Here is a 23,053-nt window from a genome sequence, read left to right on the forward strand (position 1 = left end):
CAATTAAAAGTATTATGTGAAGTGATAAGCAGCAAAAACATCATTTTTCAACAATACTCAATAAAATACCATTATAGTTTAAAAGCTAATATTCTTTATATAGTATTGAGAATATTACTCAAATAAAAACTGTGTTCCTCAGTTGGTGGAAAGTTATGCAAACAAACAAACAATGCAACTGGTTAGTTCAAGGGGTTGATACCTTAAGGTGGGAGCAAGGTAAGCGGTTGGGAACTTGAGCTGCTGAAATACAATTCCTAGCATTCCTCTTTTTTTGGTCTTGGCATTGGAACTACTGCAAATTTTAGTTTTGGTAAGTAAGGAAAAATAGAAGGTGAATAGAGGCAAACTGTAGACTTCTCCCAAATAAACAGATTTATTTAAAATATCCTCTAGTGATTTGCATCCTGTAAGGCAAGTTGAAATGAGCCTTAGGTAACATTAGGATAGTTTCTTTTGGAAAATTTTGCCTAAATTTCAATTGCTGAGATACATAGTGATTCTGATTGACATATTGCATTAAGCCATGGACTGGCAACCTGAAACCTTAGGGCTGACCGGTGGTACCTCAGAGAAATCTTTGACCATAGCTGCTGAAAATTGATTATATTGTTTCCTGTCAATTTGAAATGGAAAGTGTTCAAACTGTAGTTTAACTCTAAAAATGATTTAATATACCGTGTTTCCCCAAAAATAAGACCGGATCTTATTTTCTTTTGGATCCCAAAATAAGCTTATTTTCGGGGGGTGTCTTATTTTTTTTCCCATGTAAGGGAGATCCTCTTCTGTTTGCTTGTGACGGGGCAGGAGGCCACATGGCATGCCAGTGCCGCCTCTGTGATGCAGAGGGGTGGAGCTGCCCCATGCACACTGCAGCAGTTTACCTCAGGGCCCCGCAGCCAGGCCACCCATGCTCCAACATGTGCCTTGCTTGCAGCAGAGGCTCCACCAGCCCATTACAGCAGGACCCCGCATGGCCACCAACCCACTTCTTCTGTTTGCTTGCAGCCACAATGGAGCAGGAGGCAAAACGACGTGCCAGTATCACAGCCATGAGGCAAGGCGGGTAGAGCTGCCCATGTGCCCCTTATCGGCTTACCTCAGGGCCCTGCAGCCAGCCTGTTCATTCCCTGACATCTGCCTCACCTCGTGGCCACACCAACATACCACTTGGCCTCCTGCTCCATTGAGGCCACAAGTGAGCAGAAGAAGTGGGCCAGCAGTCATGTGGGCTCCTGCTGCACATGGGTGTTGGTGCTGCTGCCACAAGGCGGCTGTCGGGGCGTGGATGGCCTGGTTGCGGGCCCCCTGAGGTCAGCCAGTGTGGGATACATGAGGCAGCTCCATCAACATCCTGTCTTGCCTTGTGGCTGCGGCACTGCAAGCAACCAGATGGAATGGGCAGCCGGGCGGCTGCTCAGGCTCTTAAGTAGAGCTTATTTTGGAGTAGGGCTTATTTTCAGGGAAACATAGTATTTTAAACTAGGCCGGGTGTCAGCAATGTGCGGCTCTAGAGCCATATGCGGCTCTTTGGATCCTCTCCTGCAGCACCGTTGGGTGATCCCGCCACTGGGTAGCCCCATATCTTACCCTCACTCCTCACCTGCCCTGAGAAGAGAAGGGTGAAAGAGATGAGAGAGAGGAAAGATGAGAGAGGGAAAAAGGGAGGGAGAAAGGGAGAAAGATGAGAGGGAGAAAGGGAGAGGGAGAAAGAGAGGGAGAAAGATGAGAGAGGGGGGAAAGAGAGAGACCCACAAAACCTGGGTAGGCGTGGCTGAGGGTGTCATGTGACTGGGTGGGACTGAGTGATGTTGAGTTGGCCACGCCCACCCAGGTTTTGTGGGAAACGGGCCCAAGTGGCTGTTTGAGTATTTAAGGTTGCAGACCCCTGAACTAGGCAGTTATGGCACTGTGAATTGTGTATAATTTCATCTTTCTATTGCACTTTCTGGTTGTATTCGCAAAATATTCTGAATTCATTATGTTTCCTCTATTTCAAATTATATTTTCAATGTAATTGAATTATTTCAATCATGAAACAAGTTTTAACTTTAAAAAAATGTTATTATTATTATTAATTGATTTAATCTTCAATTTGATTCACACTCTAGGACTGGTAAAAACTTAACAATTCAAGTCCTAAACAAGAACCTAGGAGCTGTTAAAGTAACATCTGAGTACACAGGAGTTCTGTGTAAGGGTTCTTTTTGCAAAGTCAGAATATTCAGGTCTGATAAGTTCAAAAATTTCATTTATCTAGGCAGCCCTTTGGGTATTGCTCCAAGGGCTTCTATTACTATTGGTACAACCATTGATTTCTCCCTCCATAGTCGCTCAACTTCAATTTGCAGCTCGCAGTACAGTAGAACCTCTGGTCACCACCATAATTTGTTCCATAACTTTGGTCGCAAATCTATTTGGTCATGATCCGAACTTAATTTGGGAAATTTGGCACTTCCCAAAAAATGGCACTGAAGAGGAAATTGGCCGTGAAAAAAAATATGTGTGAATTTTTTGGTCAGAACCAGATTTGGTTGTGGTCAGAAGCGTTTGTGACCAGAGGTTCTACTGTATTTTATTTTTTTTTCCTAGCGGTTTCTCTTCAATTCGTGCATCATCTGGTATTGCCATATCAATGAACCAGACTTTTTTTCTTTTCCACAATAGCAATGTCAGCTGTGTTGTGGGCCAATGTCTGTCAGTTTGGATTCCAAAGTCCCACAAGATTTTGACCTGTTCATTTTCAAGAACTTTGTCAATTTGGTGTTCCCAGTAATTTTTGCTGCATTTGAATCCAAACTTCTAGCAAAGCTTCCAATGTATGATTTTGGCAACTTGATTATGATGTTGTAGATAATCAGTTTGTGAGATTTTGTTGCAGCTACTGATAAGGTGATCCACTACAATGAGAAACTATCTTTCTTGTTGCATAAGCAATGTTTGCTGTTGTCACTGACATGTTGAGTTTTTGTTTTCATGGAATTGGTCTGCAGGGCTTGTTCTTGGGCAGCCAAAATGAAGCTTTCAGTTTCTTTCTTCAGTACCCCTGATCTCAACCATCTCCATGTTAACTTTGTACCAACCTTTCCTTCAATGTCCTTCAGGTATTGACTGCGCATAGACTTCTTTTTCCAGTTAGAAACTCGATGCTCAGTTGTTTCCTTTTGATTTTCTGCTTACAATCTCATTATTTTCAAGAGATTTCCCTTGTTCTCCTTCAGCAGAGGCTCTTTTGCTTCTTTCATGTAGTCATTTAAACCATGTTTTTCCTCTTCCACAGTTTATTTTACCTGTAAGAGAGAAATTATTATTATTGGCATTGTTGTTTGTCGCACCAGTCAACTAGATGTTCAGACTGGATTTGGCATTTTTGCCTATCTATCAAATCCTTTCCAAGGACCTGGGATAGGCAGATCTGAATGTTGTAGATATTGTTACAGAATGTAAGCTTTTCTGAGTAAAGCTGCCTTTTGCAATTGACTGACAGTGAATTTGTCAATGCCAGTGGTGTTCAAGTGGTGCCCCAGTTGTTTTGGGATTGCACCCAAGGCACCTATTACTATTGGGACTACATTTGCTTGCTTCTGCCATAGTGGATCTGTTTCTATTTGCAGATCTTTTTGTGATCTTCTCCAGTTCTTTTTCTACTATTCTGCTGTCTCCAGGTACTGCCATGCCCATTACCCAGACTTTTTTGTCTTTTTTATTAACAGTTGTTAAATCTGGGGTGTTATGTGGCAGGTGCCCATCTATTTGAATTCTAGAGTCCCAGACCAATTTAACTTCTTCATTTTCTATGACTTTCTCTATTTTATGGTCCCACCAGTTCTTGCTTGCAGACAAATGATATTTCTTGCAGATCTTCCAATGCACCATTGTTATGCTGTTGCTTGTAATCAAACTGGGCAATCTTCTTGAAGCAGCTAACCAGGTGATCCACTGCTTCTTCAGCTTCTTTGCATAGGTGACATTTGCATGTGTATGCATTTGTTCTTAAGGCTTGCTCTTGTGCAGCCAGTATTAGCCACTTTGTCTCTTTCTTCAAATTTCCTGCTCTTCGTAATTGCCAAGTCTTGTTATTATCAATGTATTGGTCATATAATGTTTTGGCTTCCCATGCCTCTATTCTCTTTCTCATTTGGTCCTTCTTGTAGGCCAGTTTAGTCTTGCCAGTAGTCAGTAAGGCTTCCTGATATACTGGTATCAAGTGCATCTTTACTGTCCTTCAGATATTCTTCCAATGCTCTTTTTTTCCCCTTTAACCATCTGATGTATTTGCAACATAGATGGCCACTTAATTTCTTTGGTAGGTAGAGTTTGCCTATGTTGCTGTGAGGATGAAAGGCATGTTCTCCAGCGCGCTGCTTGGAGAATCCAAATTTATTATTTATTTATTATTATTTATTAATTAAATTTCTATACTGCCCTTCTCCAAATAGGACTCAGGGCGGTGCACAGCCTAAGTAAAAACAGAGCATACAAAATTTAAAAAACAGTATTAAAATAATTAAATATTTTGGCCGTAAATTAAAACAACCCAATTTAAAATCAATTTAAAATTTAGCTCAAGCCAGCCCAGCTAGTTGAAATAAATAGGTTTTCAGGGCCCGACGAAACATCCGGAGGTCTGTTATTATACGTAACTCTGGGGGAAGGTTGTTCCAGAGGGTGGGCGCCGTCACAGAGAAGGCTCTCCCCCTGGGGGTCGCCAGCCGACATTGTCTGGCAGACGGCACCCTGAGGAGGCCCACTCTGTGCGAGCGTACTGGCCGGTGGGAGGCTATTGGTGGCAGAAGGCGGTCTCGTAAGTACCCCGGCCCTAAGCCATGGAGCGCTTTAAAGGTGGTCACCAACACCTTGAAGCGCACCCGGAAGACCACCGGGAGCCAGTGCAGCTCGCGCAGGAGAGGTGTCACATGGGAGCGCCTCGTCGCCCCCATAATCCCCCGCGCGGCCGCGTTCTGGACCAGCTGGAGCCTCTGGGTGCACCCCAGGGGGAGCCCCATGTAGAGAGCGTTGCAGTAGTCCAGGCGGGAAGTGATTAGTGCCTGAGTGACTGTGCGTAGAGAGTCCCGATCTAGAAAGGCGCGCAACTGGCGTATCAGGCGAACCTGATAAAAAGCCCCCCTGGCCACGGCCGTCAAATGATCTTCTAGAGACAGCCGTGCGTCCAGGAGGACGCCCAAGTTGCGAGCCCTCTCCGTGGGGGCGAGTGATTCGCCCCCAATAGCCAGCGATGGCGTCAGCTGGCTATATCGGGACGCTGGAAGCCACAGCCACTCGGTCTTGGAGGGGTTGAGTCGGAGCCTGTTTCTCCCCATCCAGGCCCGCACGGCCTCCAGGCACTGGAACATCACTTCAAGGGCATCGTTGGGGTGGCCTGGGGTGGAGATGTACAGCTGGGTGTCATCAGCGTACTGATGGAACTCCACCCTGAAGCCACGGATGATCTCACCCAGCGGCTTTACATAAATGTTGAACAGAAGGGGCGAGAGGACCGACCCTTGTGGCACCCCACAAGCAAGGAGCCTCGGGGTCGACCGCTGCCCCCCCGTCAACACAGATTGCGACCGGTCAGAGAGGTAGGAGGAGAACCACCGCAGAACGGTGCCCCCCACCCCCAACCCCGCCAACCGGTGCAACATGATACCATGGTCGATGGTATCAAAAGCCGCTGAGAGGTCTAACAGGACCAGGATAGAGGAGCAACCCCTATCCCGAGCCCTCCAGAGATCATCCACCAACGCGACCAATGCCGTTTCCGTGCTGTGCCCAGGCTGGAAGCCGGACTGGAGCGGGTCTAGATAGACAGTTTCATCCAGGTACCGGGGAAGCTGTTGCGCTACCACACTCTCAACAACCTTCACAACGAAGCGAAGGTTGGAGACTGGACGATAGTTAGCCAAAACAGCCGGATCCAGAGAGGGCTTCTTGAGGAGGGGCCTCACAACCGCTTCTTTCAAAGCGGCCGGCAGGACCCCCTCACTCAAAGAAGCGTTAACAATCTTCTGGAGCCAGCCTTGTGTCACCTCCCGGGAAGCCAGTACCAACCAGGAGGGACACGGGTCCAATAAACATGTGGTCGCGTTCAGCCGTCCCAGGACCCTGTCCATGTCTTCGGGAGCCACAGGATCGAACTCCCCCCAGATAACACTCTCAAGACCTGCCTCAGTCATCCCGTCTGGACATACCCAGTCAGAGGCCAGCCCTTCCCGAATCTGAGCGATTTTGTCATACAGATACTGCACAAAGTCCTCAGCTCGGCCCTGCAAGGGGTCATCCCGCGCTTCCAGATGGAGGAGGGAGTGGGTCACCCTAAACGGTGGCCGGGCGATTATCTGATGACGCGATAAGAGCGGCAAAATAGCTAGATTTCGCCGCTTTTATCGCCGCTAGGTAGGTCTTAATATGAGACCTCACCAGTGTTCGGTCGGATTCGGAGCGGCTGATCCTCCAACTACTCTCCAGGCATCTTTTCCGGCGCTTCATCTCCCTAAGCTCCTCGGAGAACCAAGGAGCTAGATGAGTTCGGTGCCGGGTCAGAGGCCGCAAAGGCACGACACGGTCCAAGGCCCCAGCAGCCGCACTATCCCAGGCGGCCACCAGGTCCTCAGCCGAGTCATGAGCCAGAGTCTCAGGAAATGGCTCAAGCTCCATCTGGAACCTATCAGGAATAACCCAACCTATGTTGGGTTATTCCTCATCTTGGTTGCTAGACTGGGTGAATGTTTCTTTAGGAAATGTCCTTGGCCACTCCTCCTTCGCTCGGCTGAGCTCCAGTTTATTCACTCAGGCAAGCGAGAGACTGGCTTTTTTCCTTGGCTCTAGTGATGAGGCTGAAGATTAAACCTTTCTTTGGATTTCCAACCTTTTTTTCTTCTCTACCTATCTTCAAGGTGTGTGGATTGCCTTCAAAGGCTTCTCAACTGTTCGTCAGACTTTCTTAATTGCTTCAGCTGCTGGCGGTGGGTGAGTTGCTCCTGGGCCGCCAGGCGGGCTCCCCCATCCATCATTCCAATTTGCAGCTTCCTCGGAGCTATACCTTTTGAGGCATCTCCGAGTGCTAATTATCGCCGCCAGCGGGTGCGCTGGCTTCCGGCTTGCCGGTAAAGTCTCCCCCGCCATCCACACCGCTCCTACAGTTTCGAGGTGGCCAGGAGTCCCTGCCCATCAATGGCGGCAAACTCCTTCCTTTTCGCTGTGCTGGGAGGGTTTTGTTTTTTACACCCTCGCACTCTCTCCTTGGGCTCTTTCTCTCTGCAGAGATGCTGGGTGGCAAAACACGAGCCACGTGCCATTTTCTGAGGCAAACGACAGCCGCCCGTCATTTTGTACATCAAAGGCTAGCCGCGGCAGCAGGGAGTGCAATTGAACTCAGCGCTTCTCTGCTATCCTGTGTGATCTGCCTGTGAGAAGCCACAGATCCTTCCCTGCCTTGACTGAGGAGCCCTGCGAAGCGGCTTTTAGTGGTGTTTTGACATCTGCTCAGCCTTATTCCCCTGCATAACTGGCTGTATCCTGTGCTTGCGTCTGACTAACCTCCAACAGCCTAGCTGTGTGCCATCTGCGTTTCTGTTCGTTGTTTCGTTCCTTAAAAAAAAAAAATACTGTTCCTATTGAAATTAATTCAAGTCTACAACATAAAGTTACCTTTGCGGTGTCTTGTCTCGATGGTGGAGTCTGATCTTTCTTCCGACCTTGATCAGTCCTACAGCCCTCCTGAGGCCAAGAAACGTTCAAAAGTTCCTGCCAAGAGTGCCAAACATCGAGCTACCAGGGCACGTTCTGCCAGCCCTCATCCCACCAAGCTCTCGGCAGCAGCTGACAGGGCTGAGGAGAGAAGGCACAAAGCCTTCGAAAAACAATACCTGCTTGCCCAGCAAAGGGCTCAGTCCTCCAACCGTCAGATGTCTCCTGACAAGCCTTCACAAGCGTCACAAAAGCCTCCTCCTGTTGCTTCCTGAAGTCGATGCCCTCCGGGAGTCCACCTTTCCACATGCTTCCTCAGGGCCCAGCGCTCCCGCTGCTCATCATCAGGGTCATCTCGTTCCGGAGGATACTTTCACCCCGACCGCTGCTGGCCTCTGTCCTGTTGAAGGACTACAACCGGCACTCTCTCGAGATATCCAGGACCTAGTGTCCCAGACAATCTCTAGGATCTTGACATCGGGTCCTCAACAAGGTCTCCATGGTCTCCCCATGCCGGCTATACATGCACCTTTACCTCAGACATGGCGATCCGCATCGTGGATATTCATATCAGGTGGACTCTCTTCTTACCGAAGACTCTGTGTGGGATGAAGAAGATCCTGAAGAGATTGAACTGTCTGAGGACAAGGACCTGGCTCCCGACAGGCCTTCTTTCATAGGCCTTTTCTGCCCTTCCATGTTCAAGTCCTTGCTCCACAAGGCTAAACTTACCACCAATATGGGCGTTTCGAGCACACAGCCATCGCAACAGAGGGATTCTCAACTTCATGGAGACTTGTTTCAGCTGCCCAAGCCTGAACAAGACTTTATTCCGTGTCCTGAGCTGTTCACGGAGGTGGTCCAAAAGTCATGGACCCAACCGGCTTACATCTTGGCTCCTAATGGCTTGGATAAAAAGTTGTATTGTTCGGACCCCACCTTACAAAATATGATCCAGCTGCTACAGTGGATGCCCCTGTGGCTCAAATAACATCTTCTGTTATTTCCAATGATGTGTTGGACGGTCTCAGAACAGAAGACAGGAAGGCTGAACTGTCTTTCCACAAGACACATCAGGCGGCTACCTCTACATCCTTTTTTGCTCGCGCATCTCTTATTTGGTTGCGCCAATTGCAAGAGCGATTACCACCTGACGATAGTAGGCTCCACCAGGACATAAATAAAATAGTGGCAGCCACTGAATATTCAGCAGACACATCCTTAAATGCGGCCAAGTTTGCTTCTAGAGCTCTTGTTTCTACCATCGCCTCTCGGCGCCTACTTTGGCTTCGCCATTGGAGGGCCGATCTAAAATCAAAGTGGAAGCTGGCATCTGCTCCCTAAAAGGGTTCCTTTCTCTTTGGAGATGCTTTGGACCCTATACTAGTAGAGGATAAGGATAAACATAAAGTTATGCCGTCCTCCTTTAGACGACAGGGTAGGAAATATGCTCCTTATTCCCAGAGACAGCCCTTTCGGACTGAGTCCGGACCCAGCGGGTCCTATTTTCCTAGACAATACTCCCAGGGCTTCGAGCGGTCTTCTGACAGATCTGTCTACCGGGATTGGGGCAGAGGTCAGCACAATGCCAGGTGACAGTTCCGTGGAGCGGCCAGCCGATCATTCAGAAGGGGTAAGTAACTACCACGCAAATCTACCCATTGGCGGAGGTCTCATCCATTTCTTATCCCAGTGGGAATCCTCCACGACCGACGCTTGGGTCCTCCAAACGGTGAGGTTTGGCCTCACTTTGGACTTCCTTTCCAGCCCTCCGAACTGCTTCATTTCATGCCTGTTATCGGGCAATCCAGAGAAGAGGCGACTGATGGACACAGAGGTTCAACATCTGATTGACATCTGTGCCATCGAACCTATACCGGTAGAACAACGGGGCTCCGGGTTCTATTCGCTCCTCTTTCTCATGCCAAAGTCTTCCAGGGGCTGGAGGGGGATCTTGGACCTAAAGGCCTTAAACAAATTGGTAGTACAGTGGTCTAAAGCACTCTTATTAAGAACAGCTGCCTGCAATTACTGCAGGTTCGAATCTCGCCAAGGCTCAAAGTTGACTCAGCCTTCCATCCTTTCTAAGGTAGGTAAATTGAGGACCCAGTTGTGGGGGCAATAAGCTGACTTTGTATAAATATACAAAAGAATGAAGGCTATTGCTTAGCGCATTGTAAGATGCCCTGAGTCTCCGGAGAAGGGTGGCATATAAATCAAATTAAAAAAAAAAAATTCATCAAGTATCATCATTTCAAAATGCAGCCCCTCAAGTGGATTCTACAGGGCATCCGACGGGGAGACTTTATGACATCAATTGACCTCAAGGAGGCTTATCTGCATGTCCCGATTCGTCCCTCATTGACGATTCCTGCGGTTTGCCTATTCAAACCGACACTTCCAATATCGGGCCATGCCGTTTGGCCTATCGTCTGCCCCTCGGACCTTCACGAAACTGTTAGCGACGGTGGCTGCCTCCCTAAGGCAGATCCCAATCAGAGTAATGTGCTACCTGGATGACATCATCATTCTGTTTCCCACACGGAGTCGGGCTGTGGTCGAGCTGCGGACCGTGTCTCGTCTCTTGCAACAGCACGTTTTTTCCCTGAACCTAGACAAGAGTCAGCTCCTGTCCATCACCCGCATTCTCCACCTTGGAGCTGTCATAGACTTGGTCAGCGGCCATGTATTCCTGTGTCCCGACATGATTCGCAGCATAAGATCATTAGTGACTCAGGTATTGTTGCTCAGGTCCATTTCCCTGATCACATTGTCCTAATTGCTTGGCAAACTAATATCATGCATCGCAATCGTCCTATGGGCCCATCTCCACAGCCGACCACTTCAGTGGTTCCTTCTGCCTTATTAGAGGTCTCACTGGGCCAGTTTGAGTGCCAAGATAGTCCTCCTGGCGGCAATCTGCTTGTCCCTGAAGTGGTGGCTCTCACCAGCCGTAAGGAAGGGCTGTTATTTTCAGGAACCCATCTGGATTACCATCACGACGGATGTGAGCATTTTCGGCTGGGGCACCCACCTGCGGTTGTCTGTCGCTCAAGGTCGCTGGTCCACGCAGGAATTGCAACACGACATAAATTGGTTGGAGCTACGGCAGTCCACCTTGCCCTGCATCATTTCCAGACCTCTGTGATGGGACGTCACATGCTGATCCTTACGGATAATACAACAACGAAAGCACACATGAACAGGGAAGGCGGAACTCGTTCCAGACTCCTTATGGACGAGGTGACGAGGATGCTGAATTGGGCGGAGAAGCATGTTCTATCACTGACGGCAGAACACATATCCACCCCGGACAACATCCAGGCGGATTGGCTCAGTTGGATCCAAATAGATCAGGCGGAGTGGCGCCTCCATCCGTCGCTGTTCCAGGACTTGTCAAGGAGATTCGGTCTCCCAGCTGTCGACCTCTTTGCTCACCCGCTGAATGCACAACTGCCTCGCTTCTTCTCCCAGTTTCCCTGTCCCGGAGCAGAGGGTTGTGATGCACTTCAAAGCATGTGGCCCCCAGGGCTCCTCTACGCTTTTCCCCCCTCTGCTGCTCATCCCGCGAGTGATTCGCAAGCTGTTGGTGGAGAAGGCGGATCTCATCTTGGTCGCTCCCAATTGGCCGCGTCGACCTTGGTACGCGGATTTCTTGAACCTGTCGGTGGAGCGCCCCTGGCACATCCCCAACGACAAGATATCTCTCAGTTAGGGGGTCATACTGCACCCAGAGCCGCAATGGTTGCAGTTGACCGTCTGGCGTTTGAGAGGATCCGTCTAAGCAAAGACAACATCCCAGCATGTGTGATTCACACTATGCAATCCGCCAGACGCCCTTCTACAAATTGTATCTATGACGTCACCTGGCGATTGTTCTGTTCCTGGTGCTCCCGGACTCATCAAGACCCTACGACAGCGTCTGCTTCTGATGTTCTCATTTTTGCAGGACGGTTTAGACAGGGGACTTGCCCCTAACACTCTGTGGCGACAAGTGGCAGCCTTGAACACAGTCTTGTCTGTTGCCAACAATCGACCTTTGACTCAACAACCCCGAATATGGACCTTCTTGAGAGGGGCATCCAATCTCTGGCCAGCTACAATCCACTGATATCGAATGTGGGACCTTTCATTGGTTCTTACCGCTCTGATGTCACCTCTGTTTGAGCCTTTGGCGTCGATTTCCCTTCGGTTCCTGACACTCAAGGTCACCTTCCTGGTGGCGATTACCTCGGCAAGAAGGGTCTCTGAACTTGCAGTGTTGTCAGTGTGGGTCGACCTGTGCATCTTCCACCCTAACAAGGTGGTACTCCAAACGGATCCTTCCTTTCTGCCCAAGGTAAACTCTCCATACCACCGAGCCCAGGAGCTGATTCTACCTGACTTTTGTCCGGACCTTAGCCACCATCTCGAACAGCAGTGGCATACCTTGGATGTTAGGAGGGCCCTACGTTGGTACATTAAGCGGACATCATCCTTCCATAAGTCTGAAGCCTTATTCCTGTCCTTCAATCCATCTACGTTGGGCAGGAAGGTCTCATCGTCCACGATTGGTCGTTGGATTAAGGCCTGCATCGTGACAGCGTATCGCACAAAGAAGAAACCACTGCCGGGGAGAATCTTACACATTCCACCAGAAGTGCGGCTATATCAGCTGCTTGGGCTACCCAGGCATCCATCATAGACATCTGTAGGGCTGTGACGTGGACTTCCTTGACACCGTTTATTAGACAGTACAAGATAGACTCCTTTGCCTTGGTTGAAACATCCTTTGGTCAGCGTGTGCTGCAGTCAGTTCTTGCCTATTCCATCCGGGATCACGCAGCCACCCTCCCATCATCTGACTAGTTTGGGTATATCCCAACATTTGGATTCTCCAAGCAGCGCACTGGAGAACGGATGTTGACTTACCTGAACGTCCCTTCTCGGTGTGCTGCTGGAGAATCTAACCCACCCCTTCGGCTGCGTTCTGTGGGACCGGGTAAATTTACCTTCTTGTTTATTTGGCAGCACCGTCGTCTCTTTGTCTTCGTGAATAAACTGGAGCTCAGCCAAGCGAAGGAGGAATGGCCAAGGACGTTTCTTAAAGAAACATTCACCCAGTCTAGAATCAAGATGGGGAATAACCCAACATTTGGATTCTCCAGCAGCGCGCCGAGAAGGGACGTTCAGGTAAGTCAACGTCCGATTCATTGTCATTTTTTTTCTGATCTTTCTATCCATGGCTTTTAGTTAGTTCTGCCCGAATCTAGCTGTGTGACTGGAATTGGCCAAATGTTGATTTCCTTGATGGTATTTCCTTCATTGAGTTTGGACTTTCAGATTTATTTCTTACAGATTATTATTTTGAAATTAAAAAAAATTGTATAGCTAATTTACAAACTGATTCAATGTATTTATGTCTGCTGTTGATTGTGTTTCTATAATTTGCCCTGACTACAGGATTCTTTATGGATTGGGATTAATAAAAATCTGATGTCTGCAGACTATTGCAACTGACACCTACTGATTATGTGACAAACTATTATTGGATGTTGGTGATCCATTGACATTACCACCAGTTATTGAGTTTGCTTCTCTTGGATTTATTTTTGTGTCTTCAGTTTAATATATTCTTGGAATCTGTACAAGTCTGTTTCGTTCATTTTTACTTTTTCTCTGAAGTTACATTTTTTATATGATATCAAGATGAAAATATGGCTGCCCAAAATAAGTAGTAGATTTATTTCATCTCAAGTTATTACTTTGATGGAAGGAATTTTTTTGTAACAAGAAACAATTCAACATTTTAGGGGGTCTTAATATCACAAAGTTTGAGAATCTTTAGTTCTTTATGTGAACTTGCAGTTGTAGTTTTTATATGCAAACAATGGCTTATTATAATGTCTGATTCTTTGGAATCATATCTGGAAGGATGAAGGAAATATTTGCCATTGCATAAATACCTAAAGTAGTCTAAATTGTTGCATTAGGTTATAAGGCTGCAAATTAAGCAAAACAGAAGAGAAAAAACTTATCAGACACTTGGTGGTGCTGGTGGGAAATGTAAGTTCCTGCCTTAAGGAATCTTATTACAATTCATTTATGTTAGTGTACTGAACTGTTAGCATTTCTAATAGTAAATCTACCACTTCAAAAGTGAGAGGGTTTTTTTAATTGTTAAACTCTGTTAAAATTGTTAAATTGTTAAGCCAAGAAATTATATTAGAGGTATAGAGAGACCAGTAGCTGAAAGTAAAAACTGAGAGTTTGTAGTTTGATTTATTGAAATAATTAGGATCTGCAAAATGTATAACAACGGCATTGTGATACTATAGTAGGCTGGTTAGCAGGCACAGCATTTAAAATTGTGTGTGGCACATCTGGAATTGTGTTTTTTTTAAACCGGCATTGTACAGTTGAAGGAACATCTAAGATTTATGTAGTTAAGACAAATAGCATTTGGTTTTCATGGGATGTTCCAGTATTTAGGATATTTGTGCAGACAAATATGCTAGGTGGAAAACGATTGAATTTACTTCAATTCAGTGCCTTTCCCGCACTTCCCAACATAGGGAAAAAATTAGTCCAAAACATCTGGAAAGTTTTTAGGCTGGAAAAGGCCTACAGAGAGCTGCATAAGACCTGTTACTGCTTTGCATTTATTGAGTTCTCTTCTATTGGAATTTTCTAGATCTCAAAGAAAATTCTCCATCTGTAAAACAAACAAAAAGTAATGTACCTTATTGGTTGTATTTGCATATGTTAAACCCTGCTGAACACAATTGGCTAATGTCTACATAGCAATTATACATTGTTTTTAGTGCATTTGGCCTACCTCAGTATAATTCAATACTTCAGCATAGTTAGAAAGAGATGTTCCTCTTTTTATGCACTATAATTGAAAATCCCAGAGTTCTATTATTAAAATGAATGGGGAAAAGTTAGTGATTGTGTCTGTGAGATGTTTTCAGAGAAAGTATACAGTGAATATTTAATACATTGCCAAATAGCAACATGCTTAATTTGGAAGATTGCAATATAATAAAAACCCCATTTTAACTACTTGATAATTAATAGTTTGTACTTCCTATAAAGAACTTTCAATAATCAGTTTGATCCTATTTTTTTTATTGTTTGGTTTCTTTTCTTCCCTGCAAAAGATAAGATTAATAGATTCGGAAAAGATTCTACCCTTCTATTATGCCTCATTACTGAGTAATATGCCCCATTACTGAGAAAGACTGGTGGTAGGTGTTTTGGCAGAGTTTTAAAGAATTACGATATATTATGAATATCAAAGACATAATTTTGTTCCTAAAGACATGCTTTAGAGTAAGATATTTTAATAGTTTTCATGGCTCTTAATTCCACAGATTTTTCGGAGTATGCAGCTGATTGCTGTTCCTCTACTGATGGATCATTTTCTATTAGCCGTCGGGCCGTTCATTTTTCCGTCTGCGCTGGGTGCACGCGCCTTTTTAACTTGCTTTGGTAGCTGTCTGGCTCGCGCGCAAGGCAGGTTTTTAGCTGCAAAGCTGTAGTTTAACCCCGCAGTGCGCACGGGAAACCGACGGTGGCGCTAGCGCCTCCGTTTTTGTGTTTCGTTCCCCCCCCCCCTTTTCTTTTTGCTTTCCCTTCCCCCTGCCTTGCCTGCCCGGTGCATTCTCCGATTAAAGGGAGGAGGAGGAGGAGAGGAGGAGGAGGAGGGCAGAGCAGAGAAGGAGCTCAGCCGCCATTTTTCCCCCGAACATTATCTAGCAGCAGAAAAACAGCAGTAGCGCCACCTCCGCGGTCGCTGCGGCTGCCTTCTGTTGTACGCGGGTGGAGGGTCGGGTACGAAGGCAAAAAGGGGGGGGGGGCGAAGGCGGAGAGGAGGAAACGCCGCAGAGACTGTTGCACATTGTGCCCCACTTTGAAGAAGAGCGGGAGACCCTCCTTTGCAGTAGGAGGAGGAGGAGGCACCGCAACAGCCGCCGCCGCCGGGGGGAGAAAGCCAGGAGCACCTTTTTTTCTCCCCCCCCAATCGCTGCCGCCGCCTCCCTCCTCTTGGGTGCGTGGGGTGGGGGCGGTTGCAAAAGAGAAGGCAACCTTCCCGCCCCCCCTCCCCTAGTTTCTTCCTTCCCCAGCCCTTTTCCTGCCCGCCCGCCCTCCTTGCCCGCAGAAGAGCAGGGAGCAGGCGGGCAGGGAAAGGGGGAGTTGGGGCTGGAAGGAAGGGGGAGAAAGGGGAGCGACCAAGAGAGAACAGCAACGGCGAGAAGACGATTTGTGGTGGCGGGAGCGAAGGAAGAAGACTGTGCTACTCGCGTTCGCCTTGTTTGCAAACTGCGCCCTTTTTTATTATTACTACATACATATATATATTTTTTGCGTCGGGCCGGATCCGCCCGGACTCTGCTCTCAGCTCCGTCACGTGGTAGGTGTCGCCGCCTGCTTGCTTTGCTTTTGCCTGCTTTACTCGATTGCTTGCTTGGCTTTCCCGTTGCCCTTGCTCGGCCCTTCTGTCGCTGTCTTTGTTAGCGCTACTGGCTGCCTGTACCCCGCACGAGCCCGCAGCGGCCAGAAAACAACTTCTATGACCCTTATTTCTTCCCCTCCCCCCTGACTTCGATTCGCGACTCGTTTGCCTTTTAATTTCTGGTTCTAAGGTGTGCAATTTTTTTTGCGGAGAGATTTTTCTTTTTTTAAAAGCCGTAATCGTAATGAAACTTCCCTATCCGGTTCTTTATTTTCCATTCGAAGTATATGTTACTGCCACGTTCTTAATTCTTCATGATATGTTTTCCCCCTTTTCCTTGCTACTTTCCCGTTCTTACCTGTTATGTGTTTGCCACACTCAGGCGTTTGCGCTGTCCTGCAACTACAATGCGATGTCTTCTCTACCTCATTACCTTTGGAAAGCCATAAAGCTGTGCAGCTTGGAGTAATCGCGCTTTTATAGGGTTACAAAAGAGCTTTTAGTTTCTCTTAACAGTTAAGTGTGGGACGGGGGTGGGGGAGGGAGGGATAAACTCTGCAGCCGGTCGTCTATGCTAGGGGGTGGGGAAGAGAGGTAACTGGAAAAGATTGACTTTGTTTAATGTTTAGAATAGAGGCGACCACTCCCGCTGTCCATTTTACATTAGCACTTGTAAAGTACTTCCCTCATTCAACGCAACACGATAACGTCTTCTGTAACGGGCCCGTCCTTCGGTTGCTGCTGTTGTTACTGTTATTGTTAAAGTGGCGTTAAAAAACTAGCCATGTATGTGCGCGCTTATGCGAAGTATTGCGGTTCCAATGCAAATTGGGGGAGGGGAAGAAGAAAAGCTGGTTTCTTATGGCGCCACTTTAACTTGAAGGCTTTGCTCTTCTGTTAACACAGAAAGCTTCCCAACTGGAAGATGTTTATTTTCTTAGTATTAATCCCTTGCTCTGCTTGTCTCCTCCCCCTTTCATAAACATGCTGCTTTCCAATTTACTTCTCGCTAACATTCGAACTCCGGCGTTCCCAAAGTTCCATCACATCCGTCCAAACCTATCCCCAATTTCCATTCTCAAACATCTTGTGTGTGCGCGCCCCCCCCCCCGTGAGCGCGCCTGTATTGGAGATTTTGTCGTCACGTGGCTGGTTGGCAGTCATTTTTGTGTGCGCCTTGTGGAGACTGCATGCTGTATCCTTCTAGCTATAGCTTTTACAATCAACAATGAATTTGCTTCTTTTTCCATCTCTTCTCTCATGGTAATTTCTAAAGTAACTTCTTTGTTATTATGGGGCTTATTTATATATTCTAACCAGCCAAACTTTTTATATAATTTTGGGGAAGCCTTACCTAAATTATACTTGTTTTGCTTAATGTCTATTGTGTGAGATTTCCTTTTTTATTGTAATAGTATCTGAAATTGCTGTTTGGGGTATAGACTTGGATCAATGTAATAAGTAGTATAGAAGGTGTGCTAGGAAGTTGGTTCTTAATGACATTTTACTATCAAGTATACTTACTTATTTGTACTTATGAACATGCTTTTTTTCCTCCTTAATTAGACTTATAGTTGTCTTGCTTACTATAGTGAATTTCCCTAAGTTAAACATGTTATGCTGTTTGTATTTACCACCGATAATTTAAAATTAATGGCACTGCTTTTGTTCTTAAACTAGCAAATGTAATTCTCAGTTTTTTTCTTTGAAATTGAAAATTCTGCCTCACTATTTGACCTTTTAGATCAGTTCAGAAAAGAGATACAATTGTTAAAATAAAATGAACCATAGTTTGGAAGGGAAATTGGCATTTTCAATCCTTTGATTTAAAACCTGTTCAGTGTTGCATAATTATTTGCTGCCACTTTAAAATAATATGAGAACATTAACTTGGTGTTTGCATTCTAAGCACTAGAAAATAGTTTCTTTCTCCCTTGCAATTGCATGATGGCTCATACGGTATTTACTCTATCTATGATGCATAATTCTAAAAATAAAAAAGGTAAAAAGCTTTTCTGCAAGAATTAAATGTTGTAAAAAATACTTCTGGTTGTCACAAACTCTAGAAGCTGTTTGAAACTACTTTTTTGAATTGTTCAAGCTATAAATGGAAAACAATCTTTAGAACATTAGTGTTACTGCACTAGCAGATTCAACATGAAGGCTTCACTTCTAATCAAGTCTTTAAACTTTATAGTAAATTATGTTTAATTTGAATAAAATAGTTCATTGGGTTCATATATTAACTGAATGTAACTTCTAAATAAAGTTACATAGCATTCTGCTGTATAACTGCCTACTGTTGGTGAATGATGATTCTTATTAGATATAACTTAAACCTGTGTGTTTGATTCAGTTATAAAACAACTAACTCACATTGAAGTTAGTTCCTTAACACAGCGAAACATTATGCATATGAATGGTTACACAATTGGGTAATTTGTGAATAAGATCCCATTTTCTCAAACGTGTTCTTCACAAAAATTACATATTTCTTTAAAGTTATGACAGTGCTAGAATTTCTGAATGCCATATCTCCTGAGATTTAAAGCTTAATGCCCAATATTTAATATTTGATTTTTTAAAAATAAATTTAATACTGTCTTTCAAGGAATCACTCTTTATTAACATCTAAAATATAAAATTATCCTTATTTGCAGAACCATTTTACTGTCATGGTTAAGGTGCTGCTGGACTATGAACAGGAAACAGGTTACAGAAGCTTAGTGAGTGGCTTTGGACTAGTCATTCTCTAATCATGTATCTCATAGTTGTGGAGAATATAGAAAGGAGAGCTATATACGCTACTTGTATGTGATTGTGTCAACACAATAAGGAAAACAAACTCCAGAGAAATAATTTGTAACTTCTTTCTGACTTAGTGAAGATAAAGCTAAGCTGTAAAATGGCTGTGGCAAATGTGCATGGTGGTTCACCAATAGCTGTCGGAAATGAACTGTCTAGGTTTGGTTTGTCTAAGTCAGGGGTGTCAAACTTGTAGGGTCCGGATACGTCACATGCTGGCTCCGCCCCCGCCCGGTTCAGTAAAGGGGGGGAAGTCCAAATAACGCCACTGTGACAGCATGAGTTTGACAGCCCCTGGTCTAAGTGTTATGAGTACAGTCTACCCATTACTTGCAAGTGGATATAAATATGCTTTTTCATGAGAAGCAGGTGCAATCTCTTGTACCCTTTTCAGTAGAGTAGAAAGACTGATCAGCATTTTGTTCAGGCTGGTTTTCTAAACAGTCATTCCCATAATTTCCAACTTAGTTGTGGAATGTTCAGCGTTCTTTTTCATTTGGTCTTTTCCCTTTTTGAATGCTTTGGGCCGCAGTTCTCATCACATGGATAAGGAGACTATCCCATTCATTGATACTAGATAGACAAACCAGATGTATTACGTATTTGAAGTTTTTTTGTTTTTGCTTCTTCTGAATATAGCTATAGCTATCAAATCATTTTGATGATGTAAAGTAGAAATAAGTTTTAAAAGCTATATATCACAGCATATTTAGGTTTTAGCCATGGTGGCTGAGAACTGTAGCCCAACACATTTGACTGGGGACCTGCTATTTCAGATAGGGAAGCTGGTTATTTCATTTAGATATGTTTTGTTAGATATTTTTGCTCATACTTACAGTGGAAATGTTAAGGCATAGTTTACTTAATACTGTGCATTTCTTTACTATTGGGTATAAAGATATTTCATGTACTTACAAATTAAGGAAAGAGAGCTCTAATTAATTTTTAAGGTTACAGGTTAAAAAACAAGTTATAGAAAAGTTACAAAAGAAAATTCTAGGGGATAAATATATTGACAGAAAGATGGAAATCATATCTGATTTATACTCCGAATGAGCCTTTGTTGAATCAGGATTTGAAAACATTGAAGATACTGATCTAACAATTTATATTGTATTAACAAAGTCAAAGTGCAGGAGAATAAAATAGCTGCAAAATTATACAGAAATATTCATGAAATTCTATTATTTCTGATGTTCAACTCTCTTGACTATTGAAGTTGTGTTTGTAAACAGTTTACCTACTAGTTGAACTTCAATAGACGAAGTAACTTTTTAGCAGCTAATTGCTGTATTGAAAATAAATGATCTTTATGGGCTACAGTGATAGAGCTTGTATCACTAGAAATATCCCTTGTAGAGGTGAAACTGAAATTAGGGGCCCTATGAAATTTCTTGTGGACTTGACATTTTAAAAGTAAAATAGCTGTGTTAAGATTTTTCAAGGCCTAATGGATATTCCTGTTGTTTATTTTCACAATTATTAAATATTAACCTCTTGCCATTGATATTCAATGGTGTCATTTGGAGGAGATAAGTTTTTAAGGGCTGGAATTTTGCAGATTGCTGCATGGGAAATGATAGAATTTGTTTAAAGGTATGTTTGAGAAAAAAAACAACTTTTAAACACCACCTGGGATATTGATTTCTCTGATAACGTATCTATTAAAATGGATCTTATTTGAAATAAATGAAATCATTTTGAGGTTTTGCCTGTCTATCAGCATTAATCATGTCTGTCCAAATGAAAGCAACTGAATTCAAATCTCATATAGCAGTAGGGAAGAATGCAATAATTTACTATGTTGGGGGAGTTGGGAGGAAAGACAAAGATCAAGAAGGTATAGTAACCTTGAGCATAGTTTTGTAATTATTGGAATCCTATAAGTTTAGGATTGTTGGCCTTATACCCAAATAGCTTTCATACTTATCAGCTGCTATAGCTAATACAAAGTACTCTTTTGTGACTGAAATACTAAGATTCTGCATTCCCAGAACAATGGATCTGAATAACAAGAGAGTTTATGTTTGAATGACTAGTTCTGGATCAGGCTTTTAGCTTCTGTTGTACAACTTGGTCTTTTGCTACTGGAATAACATTACAGTTAGACCAGCAACTTATCTGCGAAAATTTACTAAATTTTGTTAAATTACATGTATTAATAGTTTTTGGCTCCTTAATATAGAATGTGCCATAAAAAAAATCAGTGAAAATTTGGCAGTAAATCAGAAAAAAAATTAAATACCACTTTTAATTTTTTTAAAAATAAGCAAGAGATAATAAAAGTAATAAATTATAAAATTGTGACCTGTATTTATTTTCATAATTGCCCTATTTTTTCTTGTGACTCCCAGTATATTATTTTACATGGGATAGGCCAGGGGTGTCAAACTCATATCGTCACAGCATGATGCAGGGAATTTGACAGCTCTAGGATAGGCTGATACAGCTATCTTAAAATTGCTATTAACTGGCTACTTCTCAAAGTAGTTAAATCAGGAAGATTATCATTACAGTTGGCAGTTAAGCATGATTCCATTCCTGAATTAATTGCCTAACAACACTACAGTTTATGAGACTAATTATTTGTATTACTGTATTAGGTTTAATTTTGTAAACAAAATACCTTGATAGTATTAATGCTTGGTGTATATGTGTTCAGATACAAAATTTTAAAAAGAAAAATTTCTTTATGGCCCTGATGGGTAAAATGATATCTAAAGTGAGGTCTGAATTTTCAGAAATTCATTCTCCTTTTTTTGCACATATACTGCAGTATTCTGTATGGTTCCTTTGTCATTTTTAAATAAATCTGTTTCAAAATACAGAGACAGGTCATTCAATTTTTTGGGTTGGGTTTTACCAATATGTTGATAAGGCTCCCTTATTTTTGGCTGGTAAATCTTTGAAAGCATAAGAAAATTCAATAATAATCAGGTTCAATAAACTGAAGGATGGGTGGAGAAGACAAAGGAACTCCCTTTAGGAAAGCAAAGATTAAATCTTATGGCCAAGTTGTATCCCACTCTGAAACATTAGATATGTAATTTGAAGTGCTCCTAAACCTTCCTTTTGTTCCTAAATAACCTCTGGCATAGACTGTTTAAAGGTAAAACTGTGGTGCACCAGCAGCAGTGTGTTCAGAACAGTATATTGCAGTGATCTAGTAAATTCTTCAGAAGCAATAATTCCTTGGATAGTATTATGCCACATTTTTTCTAAATATTGCTGTGTTTCTTTGCTATCTAATTTATTTCCTTAAAATATATCATTTTAAAAATGAAATTGGAACTTCATCCTTATTTTCAAGATTGCCTGTGGGGATTTAATTGGAAGTATGTATCTTTGTCACTCAAAGGACTGAAAAGCTGTAATAGTAAGCAATGTCCACTGTCTTGTCTTCTAATAAAAGGGTTTCTGTGACCAGCAAAACATGTCCGGACAAATATTTTGTGGGGCTGCTTAAAATATGCTCTCAAAATTTCAAATGTGCCCACAGATCAAAAAAGACCTACCTATTCTTACTGGAAACCACATCTCTTAATGACTAGATAGATCTTAAACATCTACAATATTTTTTTCTTTCTGTTAGGACAGGGTTAGCTTTGCTGTTCTCAGTTTCAAAGTCTATCCAGGTTAAAATTTTCCAAAATCTTCCTGACTGTTTGTGGCACATAAAAAGAACTACGTAGTTCAATGAAAAAAGGCTTTGATTATGTTTTTTTAAACTCCAGATGAAACTTTCTATTAGCAGACCATTCTTTCTCTCTCCCCCTCTCTTGAAATTAATTTAACTGTATTACTGGTAGTTGGGTTTGTTTGGATTCAATAGTATTTGCTGCTGTCCATAACTGCCTTGAAATATGCTATTTTGAGACGGAAGTAAATTGTGTAATTAATTAAATGACTTGTTTGCTTTACCAAATAATTTACTGCTCAATAAATTGGCTAAAGCTTTAATTGTTTTTCTTCCTGTGAAACTCCCCCTCCCCCCCAGCTGTATACCTGGAAATATTTAATGCTGAAGCATTTAGCCAGAGCTGTCTGCTTGCAAGAGGGCCACTGTTAAAAGGGGCAGTGTGGACCACCCTTGGTTTTTGAAAAGCAGCCCCTTTTCTAATA

General features: G+C 43.7%; 1 protein-coding gene and 1 long non-coding RNA gene across 8 annotated transcripts in view; one reads left to right on the forward strand and one right to left on the reverse strand.

Moving 5' to 3' along the window:
• LOC117664695 (uncharacterized) overlaps nucleotides 1–16,623 on the reverse strand; it is a 43,216-nt gene extending 26,593 nt beyond the window's left edge. The window contains exon 1 of the long non-coding RNA XR_004591142.3: nucleotides 16,485–16,623. This is a non-coding gene — a long non-coding RNA (uncharacterized LOC117664695). The remainder of the gene's footprint in view (nucleotides 1–16,484) is intronic.
• The window catches only part of KANSL1 (KAT8 regulatory NSL complex subunit 1), a 191,976-nt gene that overhangs the window by 14,042 nt on the left and 154,881 nt on the right, over nucleotides 1–23,053 (forward strand). For 3 of the 7 annotated variants that reach the window (XM_034415889.3, XM_034415890.3, XM_060691682.2), the window contains exon 1: nucleotides 15,157–16,084. The exons of 3 other annotated variants lie outside the window; for them this stretch is intronic. The gene's annotated coding sequence lies outside the window, so the exon portion shown is untranslated. Of the gene's footprint in view, nucleotides 1–15,155; nucleotides 16,085–23,053 lie in introns of those variants that run through there. One more of the 7 variants, XM_034415891.3, reaches the window with a different exon arrangement.

Source organism: Pantherophis guttatus, chromosome 4 (genome assembly GCF_059756535.1).
Source record: "Pantherophis guttatus breed Tessera chromosome 4, ASM5975653v1, whole genome shotgun sequence".
Taxonomy (NCBI): domain Eukaryota; kingdom Metazoa; phylum Chordata; class Lepidosauria; order Squamata; family Colubridae; genus Pantherophis; species Pantherophis guttatus.